Here is a 17,134-nt window from a genome sequence, read left to right as displayed (position 1 = left end):
CGTATTCTGTAGGGATAAGTAGAAAAGTAAGTTGTGAAGAGGGCATAAGGTGGCCACAAAGGGGTATAGAAGGACTAAATGATTGGGTAAAAATGGAATATCATGTGTGAAAATGTGAAATTGTCCATTTCAACAGGAAAAATAAAAAAGCAGTTTATCTAAATGGTGAGAAATTGCATAGCTCTGAGATGCAGAGGGATCTGGGTGTCCTCATGAACAATTCACAAAGGGCTAGTTTTCAGGTACAGCAAATAATTATGAAAGCTAACAGACTGTTAATGTTTACTGCAAGGGAGATCATACAAAAGTGGGAAATTAAGATCCAGTTATATCAGATACTAATGAGACCACATTTGAAGTACTGTGTGCAGTATTAGTTTCATTTTTCAAGGATATTAATACATTGTAAGCAGTTCAGAGAAGATTTATTAGTCTGTAACCTAGAACGGGTTGGTTATCTTATACAATGAGATGCTCACGATCTACCTTGTTGTGACCTTGCACCTTATCGCACTGCACTTTCTCTGTAGCTGTGACACTTTACTCTGTACTGTTACTGTTTTTACCTGTACTACATCAATGCACTTTGTACTAACTCAATGTAACTGCACTGTATAATGAATTGACCTGTACGATCGGTTTGTAAGACAAGCTTTTCACTGTACCTCAGTACAAGTGACAATAATAAACCAATATCAATACATTGGTCAGGTTAGGATGTTGCATCAGCTGGAGTTTAGGAGAGAGAGAGGAAACTTGAATAAAACAAAAGATCCTGAGGGGTGGATATGGAAAGGATGTTTCTCCTTGTAGGAGAACGTAGAACTAGGTGTCACTTTTTAAAATAAGGGGTCATCATTTCAGAGACGATGGGATTACTTTGTTTTCCTCTCAGAGTCCTGTACCTGGAACTTTCTCCTTGAAGGGGTAATAGAAGCAGGTGTTGGATCCAGTTATTTTCAAATCCACAGGTTCTTTCAGGAGTCCAAGGAGGAGTTGAAAACAACTTGGTGCTTCACAAAGTTTTATTGGAGAAGTTTAAAACAAAGAAGCAGTCACAGAGCACATGGCACTAGCTTTACTACTGGGGGATGAACTGAGACAAAAGGAACTAAAGATGAGCTAGGGCTGTGGGGGTGGTGGGAAGAGAGATTAACACAAAACAACTTTTATACCCGAGGTAAGAGGTACTCCTTACATGACAGTCCAATCAGGAAACCTATTAGATACCTGTGGCAAAACCATTGAGAAAACATTCACCTGATGGACGAACCAATAAGCTAGGAAGGAGCAGTTCCTTGTACAGCCACTTGAGGTGCATTAAACACTATGCATGTTAAAAAACTAAAACATTCACCTGATGGACGAACCAATAAGCTAGGAAGGAGCAGTTCCTTGTACAGCCACTTGAGGTGCATTAAACACTATACATGTTAAAAAACTACTTAAAACAGTCAAATCCAACACAGGGAGATGAAAAGTTACCACAGGTCGATGGGAATCCAGAGCTCAGATCAGCCACGATCTTATTGAATGACAGAGTAGGTTTGAGGCATCCTCCTGCTTCTAATTCACGTCTGTATGTTCACAGAATCATACAGGATAGATGGCCATTTGGTCCCATGTATATGTGGCTGCTCAGAGAACCAGTCACACAATTTATTCTCACACCCCTTCCATTTCCCCATTACCCTGACAATGAGACCTTGTCAAGTAGATGTCCCACTACAGTTTGGAAGTGCCCAAGGAATTCAGTTCCACCTTTCAGGTAACATGTTTCAGGTTTGTACAACTGTGTGAAAACACTTCCATTCCAACACAGGGGCTGTAGGGATGCAAACAGTGATCACCCTTCAACCTCCAACGTTCCAGGGAGGACAATTCAAGTTTGCCCGATCTCCCCCCATAGCTCATACTCTCTAATCGAGGCAACATCCTGGTGAACCTCTTCTACAATCCTGCTGAATCCCTCTATTTAGGGATTCCCCAATAATTTCCCTACCACTGACTTAAAGCTCACTGGCCTATAATTTCCCATATAATATAATGAGCTTTCTTTAAAAAAAAGCAAAAATAAATTTAAAAGTTTGCTCAGCATGCTTACTGCCCTGACCATACAGCTTCTAGGAGTCCACAGAACAGCCCCAGCTCCTTAAAAGAACCAACCCGTTATCATCAGTACTTTACGGAGTGTGACTGAGTGGAGGGCTCATTCACAAGTGTTGGAAACCACTGAATTAGAACATAGAACACTACAGCACAGTACAGGCCCTTCGGCCCACAATGTTGTGCCGATATTTTATCCTGCTCTAAGATCTATCTAACCCTTCCCTCCCACATAGCTCCCCACTTCTCTATAATTCATGGATCATCAGATTAAATTACCTCTCCTTGATTTACCTGCGAAATGAGTGTTCACTTGTGAAATGTCTCCAACCTCCTGGCTTTTGTGTGACTCCACACCCAGCTCTTAAAGGTCCTGTGAAGTGGCTCAGCACGTTCAAGGGTCATTAGGGATGGGCAACAGACAATGCCCTTTCCAATCACACCCAAATACCGAAAAAGATGAATAAACAAAATGACTCCCACATGATCAGCCATTCATCCACTAACATCCCGGTCAGGGCAGAGTGCTCAGCGTCTCATGCTCTTTGCTGGATGTTAATTGCCGCATCACACCCACTAGTCCTTTTTTAAAACTCCGCCTGAGGTGGTTTAACATTAGCGGGACAGTGTGGCAATCCCACAGGACTGCGCAGCAAGTGCAAAGCAAATGGCCAATCAATACGGGGATTGTTATTTATTTCCTTAGGACAAAGGAGGAGGCCATTCAGCCCATTCTGTTTACACTAACCCTTGGAGCAATCCCACTCTTCCACTTCCTTTCCCTGTAACCTTTTCTCCCTTATGTGCACAACTGCCACTCAGCCACACCAGCAGTGATTTGCAGTGGCTAATTAACCAATCTTTGAAACCCAGGGAGAACGTGGAAACGCCACACAGACAGCACCGGAGGTCAGGATCGAACCTGCGTGAATGGAACTGTGGTCGCCTGCAACCTTATGACTCAGGGAAACGCCGGTAACACACGTCCTGCACAGCTCCAAACGACAGCAGTCTCATTCGGCGCTGTAGAAGCATCATCTGCCGGGGCAAGTGAGCAAGAGGACAGGCGTTCTCCTGGCCGTCGGCAGGGCTGAGTTATCCTGGTAGTTGCTGCAGGCGTTCCGGGGGAACGCAGAGAGAGTGACAAGCGGGGTTCTGAGCTGACTGACGGGCAGCCTGTGCGAGGGGGTCCACAGGGAACCTGGCACACCGCCCCGGCTCGGCAGCGCAGGCAGTCCTCCGCCCACACGTGTTTGGTCAGGGACAACACTCACTCAGGGCGCCCTGGAAGAGTTTTAAATCCTGACGGGATAAATTAACCCCCCCCCCCAAACAAACCCTCAACCCCAGCCCAGAGTAGTAGTTAAAACTACTTGGGAGAAACCCACGCCAGCCTTGCAAACTCCTCCCTGTCCCCAAAACTCCATGGACGTAATCGCGGCTGGAGTGCGGTCTGGAAGCTCTTTCGTCTCCAAGTTGGCTTGGGGGGTGGGGGTGGTTAGTGGAGGTCGCAAAGGGAATCCATACTATTCCATAGCACAGCTTTTAAACTGGAGCCCCTGGCAACAAACCGCCTGATTGGTTCAGGGACTCGCCCCTCCTGTGTGAGTGAGCTGAAGTCTCTCTGCACCACACAATGTCCCCTTCTGGTCCCCTTTATTAATTAAATAGAGAACCCAAACGCCGCACAAAACCTTGCTTTTTAAAAAAAAATGGATTTCCACGCTTTGTCTCTCAATGACAGAGTAGGCTACACGCCCACTTACTCCGGCTACCAAGTGAAAAATAACCAAGACTCCACATCGGCTTGACCGCCGGGCTCTCTCAGGGGCCGGAGATACATTTACCAGACAAGACGATGAAGGGTTTTAAAAACGTACACTCCCACCATTTCATTCCTTCCTCTTGCAGAAGTTTTTCTTTGCAAACACATATTTTTGAGCTTCAACTATCTCAGCATGGTCATGATTTCAACAACACACAACTATTCAATTAAAAAATACAAATCGCCAGAATAATTACACAAACTAATGTTGTCCCCTGTATATCTCCACAGCGCTGTTTTTTTATAGTTACAGATCACAAAACTAGAAAACACACACACACACATATATATCCTAATTAATGTTATAAAATTTTAAAACTGAACTCACCAGCTGGCAACTCGTCTGTATCCGCAAAGCCAAATAAATCGTCTCTTTACAGCTTTTGTTTTGCTTAAATCTAAATGAGCTTTGTTTTATATGCGGTGCATAAACTGTAACAGTCGTCGCTGAACCTGGGACTGGCAGGGGCGAGGAGAGCGAGTCAGTCTGGTCGCTCTAATTGACAGGGACAGTTTCAGTTCTGCAAGGAACGTGGGAGAATCAGACAGCTTGCCACGCTTTCTTCTCTTGCTATTGAAATATGCACCTCCTTTCAAACCAAAACAGTGCTGCTTTTTGAGTTAAGAAGGGTGGGCTTCTTAATTCCCTCTTTCTGCGTTAAATCCTGATTGATGGCTGCACGTGTTGGGTGAAGGCGATGCCTTGTTCTTGCAGAGGGAGGGCGAGAGAGAGAGAGGTTTGGGAGAACAGGCTTGGCCCTCCGGTCCTGATGAAGACTTTCATAGACCTTACTCGCCACACGGTGCAGCAGTACTCCGCTGTGCGCGGAACCCAGAGGAACCGAGCGTCAGCAAACAGGAATGTTCTGTGTGGCTGAGAGAGGAGGGGAATAAAGGATACCAATTTATAGGTTCGCGTCGCCTCGCAGCCGGAGACGGAGCAGCTCGTCTTCGTACGAATTTTGAAGCCGGATTTTTTTTGGGCTAATTTGTTTAATATTCCCCCCGCTGCAAATTAGCCTACTTCATTGTAATAAATTGACATGAAGAAGTGTAAGCAGGTAATGCTGGAAATATCCAGCAGGTCAGGCAGAATCCGTGGAAAGTGAAACAGGGTTCACGTTTCAGGGCAATGCCTTTCATCACGATCAGGGAAAAAAAGTTAAACAAGGGTTTTAAGGCGCGGGGTGAGGGAGCAAGGGTAGGAGATGCTGAATTAGGAAGTCTCAGATAGAATCAGAGAGATATAGCATGGAAAGAGGCCGTTCGGTCCACTAAGTCCGTGCTGACCATCATACACCCATTTACACTAATCCTACATTAATCCCAATTTTTATTAGAAAGAACATAGAACAGTACAGCACAGAACAGGCCCTTCGGCCCACAACGTTGTGCTGACATAGCTAATCCCTCCTACCTACAGAATGCCCATATCCCTCTATTTTCCTCTCATTCATGTGCTCATCCAAGCCCCTCTTAAAAGCCCCCAATGAATTAGCCCATCACCCTATCACCCTATTCTCCCCACATTCTCAGCAACTCCCCCCAGATTATACCGCTCGCCTACACACTTGGGGCAATTTACAGTGGCCAATTAACCTATCAACCTGCACGCCTTTGGGATGTGGGAGGAAACCAGAGAATCCGGAGGAAACCCAAACATTCGAGGGGAGAACGTGCAAACTCCGCACAGACAGCACTGCAGGTCAAGATTGAACCTGGGCTGCTGGAGCTGTGAGACAGCGGCTCTGCCAGCTGCACCACCCTGCTGCCCCTCTCAGCTCTGAACGCAGCACACTTCAATGGAAGAAGTACAAGCGAATAGTGTAGCGGTTAGCGTAACGCTATTACAGCGCCAGCGACCCAGGTTCAATTCCAGCCACTGCCTGTAAGGAGTTTGTACTTTCTCCCCGTGTCTGCGTGGGTTTTCTCCGGGTGCTCCGGTTTTCCTCCTACATTCCAAAGATGTACGGGTTAGGAAGTTGCGGGCATGCTATGTTGGCACCAGAAGCTTGGCTACACTTGCGGGCTGCCCCCAGAACACTCTACGCAAAAGATGCAGTTCACTGTGTGTTTCGATGTACATGTGACTAATAAAGAAATCTTATCCAGGAGTTTTTGGGTCCCAGGATGATCGAAAAGGAAAAAGGACAGGAGTGGTATTTGTGGCAGAGAGGAAAGAAGGGCAGTAAGGGCATATGTAGGGTGAATACACACAGTCATCGGCGATACCAAATGCAGACTGGGTGACCGTTTCGCAGAACACCTGCGCTCCGTCCATAATCGCGATCTGGATCTCCCTGTTGCCGGTCACTTCAACTCCCCCTCCCTCGCCATTCACAGATATCTCAGTCCTGGGCCTCCTCCACTGCCAGGAGAATTCCAAGTGCAAACTGGAGGAACAGCAACTCATTTTCTGTCTTGGAACCTTGCAGCCTAACAGCATGAACATAGAATTCTCCCACTTTAAGTAACCCCCCCCCCCCACAACCCCCACCCCAACCATGCTTCTTATTTTCTTCCCTCTTCTGGCCTATCTCTCCTTTTTCTACCCTTTTTCCCTCCTTACCTTTGACCATCCCCCGGTGGATCTGCTCTCCCCCTCCTCCCCCGCACCTGCTGATCACTGTCTCTTACCTGCATCTACCTATAACCACCTTGTGCCCACCCCAGCTCCCCTCTTTTGTGCACCTATCACTGCTCTGCTTTTCCCTCCTATATATCAGGCTTCCCCTTTTCCTATCTTCGGTCCTGAAGAAGGGTCCTGACCCGAGACGTTGACCGCCTGCTTTTCTCCACGGATGCTGCCTGTCCTGCTGAGTTCCTCCAGCATCATCGTGTTTTTCATTCTTCATGCAGAGAGTGGTGCATGGATGGAAGCAGCTGCCAGAGAACGTAGTTGAGGCGGGTACAGTAATGACATTTAGAAGACATTTGGACAGGTATATGGATAGGAAAGGCTTAGAGGGATATGGGGCAAATGGGGCTAGCTTAGGTGGGCACCTTGGTCGGCATGGACAAGTTGGGCTGAAGGGCCTGTTTCCCTGCTGTATGACTCTAAGAAACAGTCCTTTTGGAATGCGGAGAGAAGAGTGCTGTGAGGCAGCTGCTCAACTAACTGCACCACTGTACACCCATCCTCTGTTGTGGGCCTTGTGATTATCACACACAAGTTTAATAAGTTCCTGTATTTTCAATTAATTACCAATTAGAAATGCTGCAGAATGTTGGAGGCCTGATACTAGAACATAGAACATAAAACAATACAGCACAGAACAGGCCCTTCGACACACAACAGGCCCTTCTACCTGCAGAAATCCCATATCCCTATAATTTTCCTTTCATTCATGTGCCCATCCAAGCCCCTCTTAAAAGCCCCTCTTAAAAGATGTAAAGATCATTTTATCATAATGTCTGTGTTCCCAAGAGAAAACAGGACTCTCCAGACCAGGAAGGGGATAAGTGAAACTGGAGTCCTTCAGGTGATATATTGTTCTGGATATGCTAGGTGCTCAGGGTGAGAATAAAAGTGTCGCTCCTGCCTCTGAGTCAGAGACACTGGATTCAAGTCCCATTCCAGAGACTTGAACACTTTCTCATGTAGTACTGAGGGAGTGCTTCATTATCACAGCTGCCTTTTTTTTTTGATCTTTAATGTTAAAATGAGGCCCTCTCAGATGGATGGTAATTTGTTACAAAGACCAGTGGTGTTTTCCTGGCATCCTGTCACACATTCCCCCTGGACCATTGATGATGGACCATTGAACAAGGCTTTCCGTTCTTGATTTCTCTCTAGTGACTCCTGCTGGTGGTAGACAGAAGTGCTGCAGATTGGCTCCAATTCCCCAATGATTGCTGATGTCCACAGCTATGATTGGGTAGGAGATATTGTTGTAAATGTGAGGTACTGCAGGCCTGGACCTATTGAAAGGGTGGAGAGGAGGAAATAAGTTAAACGCATGAAAATAAAACCAGTATTTGCATCACCCTTCTGCTTATCTGAACCAAACTGGAATTGCTTTATCCTGTTCAATCTACCAACTACCAGCAGTCTTAACCCAGAGAAAAGATGGTGCCACCATATTGCAGCATCTTGGGTGTCATAACGGCCAAAGTGCAGTACAGCTGCCCAGGTACATTTTGAAGTGTGGTCCATGTTCTATTGTAACTAATTCGGCAGCTGATTTGTCTGAAGATCATTACAGGATAGAATCAGCCAGGTCACTGGGAAGACCTACACTAGTCTTCCAAACTCCCCTGAGTTGCAAGAGTGTGCTCAGCCTCCACTTTAACCTGCCTGGTGGGAAGGATCGGCACGGTAGCGTAGCCGTTAGCACGACGCTATTACAGTGCCAGTGACTGGGGTTCGACTCCCATCGCTGTCTGTAAGGAGTTTGTACATTCTCCCATGTCTGTGTGGGTTTCCTCTGGGTGCTCCGGTTTCCTTCCACATTCTAAAGACGTACGGGTAGGTTAATATGGGTTTAAAATGGGCGGCGCGGACTTGTTGGGCCAGAAGGGTCTGTTACCACGCTGTAAATAAAATTTTTAAAAAATTACTACCTATAGATAGCAAGATGGTGCCAGAGCGTGACAACTTGTTGCAAAATGCTCTCTGCAGATCCACATATTATTTCCATTATAACCGTTCAATGTACTGATTTGAGGAAATGATCCATATGGATGGCAGGCAAAACAAAGTCTTTCACTGTACCTCTGTACACGTGACAATAATAAACCAATTTAACAATTTAATTTAATTGGTAACATGACACAGTAGAGAACTAGTAGACCTGCTGTTTCATGGCACCAGGGACCTGGGTTCAATCTTGACCTTGGGTGTTGTCTGTGTGGAGTTTGCACGTTGCAAACATAGACCAAAGAGCTGAGTTCCAGAGGAGAGATGAGAGTGACTGTCCTTGTCATCAAAGCAGCATTTGACTGTATGACATCAATGTGACCTGGTAAAACTGAAGTCAATGGACATCAAGGGCAAAACACTCCAGTGGTTGGAGTCCCATCTTGGAAGATGGCTGTGAATGTTGGAGGTCAGTCATTACAGCCCCAGGACATCTCTGCAGGGGTTCCTCAGGCTGTGTCCTCAGCCGGACCATCTTCAGCTGCTTCATCAATGATCTTCCTTCCACCATAAGTTGAGAACTGGTGATGTTCACTGATGATTGCATTATCAATTCCATTTGGAACTCCTCAGCAAATGAACAAGCCCACTCTTGTATGCAGCAAGACCTGGATAAAATTCAGACATGGGCTGGTAAACGGCAAGTAACATTCGTAATTGGGGATGAGCAATAAATGTTGGCCTTGCTGGCAACATCTAGGTCCTAAAAAATGAATAAATGAAAAAATTCTGTGTAACTGTTATCATAGTGCTTTATTTAGTTTCCAGTGTTTCACTTCAAAGCCTTCAGGCATAATGCTTTCATTCTTTTTTTGATTTAAGGGAGCATAGCAGTGCCATGGTAACATGTGAAGTACACTACATTGTAGAGGATGTATTGTGCCCAGTGAATGGGAATGATGCTAAAAATGAACTATTTATAAATTTGTTTCGAGGTTGCAGTTGCAGTCAGTGAAGAAGTGGAGGAGGGGGAGGTGATGAAAGAGGAGGGGGAGAGGGAGTGAGGGATGGCCAGGTACCTTCTCCATCTCACTGACCTCATATTCAAGGAATGTGATTTGTCTCTTAAGGAAAATACTGACTCCTTTGAACCTTGCCAAGTGCATGTTATTTTTTTCTCTGTCTCCTGATCAAAGCCAAATTGCAGATATATGGAGACTGACTTGGAAGGACTGGTAGTACAAAGGTACAGCCATTTGCACTGAGTCCCACTTTCTGTAGCCAACAAGTTACATTGAAAGCTGTCCTAATACTAACCCACCCTGAAGCTCACTAAATACTTCAACATCTGCCACTTAAATAATCAATGTGTTCCTGCCAATTTAATTCAATACATGTTGCAGTGCAGCATCTATATCGGTCTTTTTATTTTCAGATAGTAAAGAGCCTGCATATTGGCAAAGGCCGGAGGGACATATAAAGCTTGTGTTTATTAAAAGTTAAGCTGGAAATAAAAACTATCTCCAGCCACTAAAAGAGGTAGGACGATGTTTGGGTCAGACTGCTTATAGGAACAGGCACAACCCATTTAGCCCTCACTATTTAATTGTGGCAGTTCTGTGAACAAACTCCATTCACTTCCCATGTTCCTTCCCACCTTAGGTTGAAAGGAATCAATCTCAGATTTGAAGTTAAAAATTGACTCAGTATCTACACCCCAAACCCTCTGCCCCCTGAAATCATGTGAAAGTGTTTCCTACCCTCACTCCTGAAGAACTTGGCTTCAATCTTTAGGCGATGCCCTCTTGTTTCAAGCTTCCTGGTCAGTGGAAGTAATTTCACTCTATGATATCATTAGCCTTAATATCATGAAAAGTGATCAACCATAAATCTTCTAAACTGTAGAGCATACATCTATATTACACAATCTATTGTAGATCAGGTAGTGTTTTAACCCTAAACTGCAATCCTGTCAAGACTAATATAGCCTTCCTAAGGTTTGTACCCAGATTTGGTGAGTATTCTCCAGATGTGGTGAAACCAGGGCTTTGTAAAACTGTAGCATAACTTTTAACTCTTTGTTCTCTATTCCTTTTTACAAGGGTGAACAATTGATAAAACTCTTTAGCATGCAGCTTTTCACCTGGACCCCTATATAATTTTCAACCTCCACTGCTTCTGGCTTCCCACCTTCTAGAAAGCCAGATCTAAAACTGTCCACCTCACAATTCTCTATGCTGTAATCCATTCGTAGTAGTATCGCTCAACCTGTTCATTTTTCATAGAAACTTTATTCTTCCATCTTTACTGCTTGTGATAACAAAATATTTAGCACCGTGGAATCTGAAAAAAAGCACAGAGTATGTTTAAAATGTCTTGTAGGCCAGAGAGCATGTGCAGAGAGAGAAAAACAGAGTTAATGTTTCAGGTCAATGATCTCTTTAAGGTTTCAAGAAGCATCTTAGCAAAGGAGCAAAAGACAGATGGAGCAGGTGTCTGAGAGCTTAAGGCCCAATGACCTACCACCCCCCTGAAATATTACTTTGCATTTCCCAGTAATGTGCCCTCACATCTGCCTGGTGCCTATCAGGTATGTTTAATGGGAACTCAGAAGAAGATTGCATCTCCTGTTCATGGCTAGCTTGTTTCATTCATATTGGCCTGACCTGCCCAGGAAAACACAAATTATAAACCTGTGACATGGCCATGTAACTTGTTGACATCAATAAATGATGCAGTAGTTTGACCCAGAAACACTGAAAGATTGGGGATTTATCTCAGGGTGGCAGGTAATTGGAAAGGATCTTGGAACCAGAGTGTTCCCATGTATTTCCTAATCTTTTGGTGAAGTACTCTGTTCATCAGCTCCATTCAAACTCAATTTTGTCATTGTTCCTCTAACTCAATCCTTCATTTTCAGGGATTGATTTTGTAACACACTTATGGAGCTTGAACATGTGTGCCTCAGGGATCAGAACGAGACACAAATAAATCTACTGCAGGTTAGTCTAGCCTGGCACAAAAGTAATATATTTGCATCCACTGAAGCATCTCTCTGCGGTAAATAACTTTAATTGTGCAGGGTCTATGGGACTTGCATCTGTCCTCTATTAAGGCACTGTGCCAAAGAATACAATGGTTGCAAGGTGGGGCAAATTCTTAAATCCTGTGGTAAGCAGCAGACTGGGATTGAATAAATGAGGTTTTGTAAAGTATATGCTTATGTTCGTTATCCTCAGGGATAAAAAAGGTCCAGGCAAGGATGATAGCAAAATCATTCACAGTCTGAGCAAAGAAAGTGTTTGATGGGCCAATTGGCCTCTTCTCATTTTATGCTTTAGGCTAGACTAAGGTTAGACTAACCTGCAGTAGATTTATTTGTGTCTCGTTCTGATCCCTGAGGCACACATGTTCAAGCTCCATATGTTTGAATTACTTATTCCAAGCTATTATTGTTTAAAATAAAGCTCTCATCTGATCATATTGCTTCAGCCATCGTGAGAAGTGGGGGAGGTAAGAGGGACCTTCTCCTCAATTTTGAATGCTCATATTAAGTTTAGGAGCAGTTTAAGTTTTTCGTTGGTCAGGACCATGAGGATCGGTGTTTAAGGTTTTTGTTGGTTGTTGATCGGTTGAACTGCACATTTACTCCTTGAACTGGTGTCAGCATCTTTTCAGAGAGTTGACTCACCCTGGCCCACAACCACTTGAACGAGAAGACATCAGGAAGGGAACCTCAGCACTAATTAAGTGACTATATCAAGATACTCTGTTGATGGATTGCCTTTCTCAACTAAAATCTGAATTGAAGATGTTGGTCCCACTTATTCTGTGAGGCAGTTTTTATTGTGTGCAGCTAGAGTTAACTTGGAAGACCATTGAGAATAGGCCTCTAGGTATTATAACTACTGGGGCTAGAATTTCATTATTGCATGAATTTTTAATTTCTTTTAAATTATGATCTATATTTTCTGTTGATTGATAGTCAATTTTATTGGCAGGTGAAACAACTTAAGCAGGTTGAATCCTCTCCGTGGAAGTTAATTGGGTTATTAAGCATCTATTAAAGGCTCATCTAGCATGTAAGTATGCATTACGTGGAGCTTAAACTGCTCTCTGAGGGTGTTAATGAATAGACCATTAATGCAAATGACATAAAGCAGTGACAGGGAGTTACACTGCCATTTGTGTAATGCACAACCTGCCTTGCATCTAAACACATTGGACCACAGCTGTGAGTCTGAATTCAGTATGCTCTATTGTAACCCTCTTCCATTTTCCAAGTTCTATCCTAATTATTCTTGTTGTTCAAGATGGGTATAATCACTACCACAGATTAATGTATGTAATTGGGCACCAGTGGAGTAGAGGTACAGAATGATAGCCTTGTGTGTGACCTGGATGACTGCTTGTTGTAGGCACAACAGACTGCAGATACTGGAATCTGGAGCAACAAACAATCTAGTGGAAGAACTCAATGGGTTGAGCAGCATCTGTAGGAGGAAAGGAATTGTCTATGTTTTGGATCGAAACCCGGCATCAGGATGTCCTTAATTTTAACGTTTATTGGTTAATTGGCCTATGGAATTGTCCCTCATGTATAGGTGGGTGATAGATTCGAGAAGGTTAATGGGAATGTGGGAAAAATAAAATAGGATTAGTGTAACTGGGTGCTTATGGTCAGCATGGTCGTATTGCGCCAAAGAGCCTGTGTTCAAAGCTGTAGCAACACATACAAAGTGCTGGAGGAACTTGGCAGGTCAGGCAGCTTCTATGGAGGGAAATAAGTTGATGTTTCAGGTCGAGACCCTTCAGCAGTCCTGATGAAGGGTCTTGGCATGAAATGTTGACTGTTTGTTTCCTTCCATAGGTACTGCCTGACCTGCTGAGTTCCTCCAGCATTTTGTGTGTTGCTCCAGATTCCAGCATGTGCAGAATCTCTTGTGTCTCTGTTTCCATGCTGCACCACTCTGTGACGCTATGAATAAAACCTTGTTATTCCTCTTTTGCATTATTTAATTATTCTTGTAACTTATAGTAATTTTTATGTCTTTAGGTCTTGCACTGTACTGCTACCGCAAAACGACAAATTTCACGGCATATGTCAGTGATAATAAACCTGATTCTAATTCTGATTCATGGCTGACCAATCCAGCTCCACTTTCCTCTTCAATCTTCCTTGAAGATTCATCTCCACACCCCTTGATTCCATACTGTTCAGAAGGAAATCTATTAATTTCAGTCTTGAATATACTAATTGACTGAGCACCCACAACTCTTTGTTGTGCAGATTCCAAAAATTCACAAGCCCTCCTGGCCTTAGAGCTAAATGATCAACTACTTATCCAGAGACTATGGTCTTCCTGGTTACAGAGTCTCTATTGGAGGAAACACTCTCTCAGAATCAGGGGTATGCTGGTGATGGAATGGTTCAATTACTGTGTGTTTCGATGTACATGTGACTAATAAAGATATGTTATCTTATTTTACTGGATTCGTAATTCAGGATGCTTGGGTTAACAATCCAGGGACCTGATTTCAAACCTCACCTTGCCAGCAGTGGAATTTAAAAGCGGTTAAAAATTTGGAACAACAAACAATGAGTTTTACTAATGGTGACCACAAAAAATGCCAGATTAGAATTATACAGAACAGAAACAGACCCATTACCCCACACTGTGTCCACTCAACCATCAAGCACCTATTTACATAATCCCGTTTTATTCTCCCGACATTCTCATCACATCCCACCACTCACTGCACACTAGGGGCAATTTACGGTGGCTAATTAAACCGCCAACCCATAAATCTTGGGATGTCGGAGGAAACCAGAGAACCCAGGAAAAACCCATATGTTTACAAAAGAACGCGCAATCTCCACACTGGAGGTCAGGACTGAACCTGGATCACTGGAGCTGGGAGACAGTAGCTGTGCCACTGGTTTGGTAATCTCCTTCTGCAGAGAAAGTCATCCTTACCTGGTTCAGCCCATATGTGATTCCATCCCAACAAGCTAATCAGTCGTAGATGGCTCATCGCCACCTTCTCAAGGGCATTTAAGGACAGGCAATAAATGCTGGCCTTGACCAGGGAATCTCAGATCCTTGAAAGGTGAATGAATAAAAAATGTTCTTGTCAGGAGTTCTGGGACTTTTATACATTTCAATGAGATCTTCTCATTTCTTAAATTCTGGAGAATAAAGACCCCTTCTACGTGCATCCAACTCAAACCTGCTTTCATCCCAAATGAATGAATGTTCTGTGACACCATCTCCAAGGAAAGTATTGTGGCGGCTAGCTACACACTACGAAATGAAGACACAGAGTCGCTGGTTTCGAAATCAGAGGTCAAATGCCGGCAGAGGTGTGGTGCGCCTTTAATATCCGAAAACTTCCTGCGCTACAGTTCCTGCGCCGACATCACGCGCGGGTCACCTGACCTTCCTGCATGCGGGCTTTCCCAGCCCAACGATAGGGAAGAAGGAGGGCCCCGCACCATCTTGGATCGGGGCCTCCAACGATGTCGCGATGTCGGGAGCCAGTTTGATGCCGCTGCGGTGAGTCACTACATAACCCCACCCCCAGAACCAGCAATACCATCGCGAGAAACAGAATTAAATAAACTATGACTTGGGTGGCCTGCCCCTGCGCCGCACTCGCTGTACCACCATGGGTCGGTCCGAGTCTAAATGAGCCTGCTTCAGCCGGTCAACCGTAATCACCTCCTCGTGCCCCCCAGTGTCCAGCACGAACGTAGACCCATTGTTCCTGATGACCCGGAATGGCCCTTCGTACAGCCGCTGCAGAGGTGATTGGTGCGCGCCCCCCCGACGAAGACAAACTTACAGTCTTGGAGGGAAGTCTGCATACGGGTCGGGGCCTGTCTGTGTTGCGAGGTGGGGATCGGGGCCAGGCTTCCAAGCCACTCACACAGCCAGTTGAGCGCCACGGCAGGTCCTTCCTCTGGCCCCTAAGGGGCTGGTAGGAACTCGTCCGGGACGACTAAGGGCGTTCCGTAGACCATCTCCGCGGACGAGGCATGTAGGTCCTCTTTTGGCGTGGTGCGTATCCCCAGCAGGACCCAGGGGAGTTCGTCTACCCAGTTGGGCCCCTTAAGGCGGGCCATGAGTGCCGAATTCAGGTGGCGATGGAACCTCTCCACCAGCCCATTGAATTGCGGGTGATAGGCGGTGGTGAGGTGGATCCGGGAACCCCACAAGTCGGCAACGGCAGACCACAGGCCGGAGGTGAATTGAGCTCCCCTGTCTGAGGTGATATGGGCCGGGACACCGAAACGGGCCACCCAAGTTGACAAAAGGGCCCGTGCGCAGGACTGGGCGGAGGTATCTGCGAGGCGAATGGCTTCAGGCCAGCGGGTAAAACGGTCGACAATTGTGAGGAGGTACCGCGCGCCTCGGGAGACTGGGACGGGGCCGACCAGGTTGACATGGATATGGTCGAACCTCTGGCGGGTAGGCTGAAAATCCTGCAAGGGGGCCTTCATGTGCTGTTGTACTTTCGAGGTCTGGCAGTGAGTGCAGGACTGGGCCCATTCGGAAACCTGTTTACGCAGGCCATGCCAGACGAACTTGTCTGACACCATCCGGACAGTAGTCTGGATGGATGGGTGTGCAAGGCCGTGGATGGCATCAAGCACCCGTCGGCGCCAGGCAGCTGGGACGATGGGGCGGGGTCTACCTGTGGAGATATTGCAGAGCAGGGTGCGCTCACCGGGGCCTACCAGAAGATCTTGCAGTTGCAGGCCCGAGACTGCGGTGCAATAGCTGGGCATCTCCATGTCCGTTCGCTGTGCCTCCGCCAAGGCGCCGAAATCCATCCCCGGGACAAAACTTGGATGGTGGGCCTTGACAGTGCATCCGTGACCACGTTCCCTTTCCCCGACAGATGGCGGACGTCAGTGGTGAACTCTGAGATGTACGACAAGTGCCACTGTTGCTGTGCTGACCAGGGATCTGAGACCTTGTTGAAGACGAAGGTCAATGGCTTGTGGTCGGTGAAAGCTGTAAACGGCCTGCCCTCCAAGAAGTAACGGAAGTGTCTGATGGCCAGGTACAACGCCAACAGCTCGCGGTCGAAGGCGCTATATTTGAGCTCTGGCGGTTGAAGGTGCCTGCTGAAGAACGCCAGTGGTTGCCAACGCCCTTCGATAAGCTGTTCTAGCATGCCTCCGACCGCTGTGCTGGAGGCATCGACCGTGAGGGCAGTCGGGATGTCCGTGCGAGGATGCACCAACATGACCGCTTCCGCCAAGGCCTGCTTGGTTTCGATGAACGTGGTGTGAGCCTCTTCTGACCAAACAATGTCCTTGCCTCCGCCTGACAGGAGAGCAAACAACGGGCGCATGATGCGGGCCGCGGATGGTTTAAACCGGTGATAAAAGTTTACCATACCGAGGAATTCCTGCAGGCCCTTGATGTAGGTGGGTCTGGCAAAATGGTGGATGGCGTCGACCTTCGCAGGCAGGGGCGTGGCGCCGTGTTTGTCGATCTGATGGCCCAGGAAATCGATTGTCTCCAGCCCGAATTGGCATTTGGCTGGGTTGACGGTCAGGCCGAAATCCCTCAGGCGAGAAAGGAGTTGGCGGAGGTGCGTGAAATGTTCCT

At 46.1% G+C, this 17,134-nt stretch overlaps 1 protein-coding gene across 2 annotated transcripts in view; it reads right to left on the bottom strand.

Annotated features, from left to right (window-relative positions):
* The window catches only part of rnf24 (ring finger protein 24), a 137,952-nt gene extending 133,256 nt beyond the window's left edge, over window positions 1-4,696 (bottom strand). For both annotated transcript variants that reach the window (XM_052032455.1, XM_052032437.1), the window contains exon 1: window positions 4,260-4,696. The gene's annotated coding sequence lies outside the window, so the exon portion shown is untranslated. The remainder of the gene's footprint in view (window positions 1-4,259) is intronic.
* Between the last annotated feature and the right edge of the window lie 12,438 nt (window positions 4,697-17,134).

Source organism: Pristis pectinata, chromosome 2 (assembly GCF_009764475.1).
Source record: "Pristis pectinata isolate sPriPec2 chromosome 2, sPriPec2.1.pri, whole genome shotgun sequence".
NCBI classification, from domain to species: Eukaryota; Metazoa; Chordata; class Chondrichthyes; order Rhinopristiformes; family Pristidae; genus Pristis; species Pristis pectinata.
Note: the sequence above shows the minus strand (reverse complement) of the source record. Positions and strands in the feature narration are given on the sequence as shown.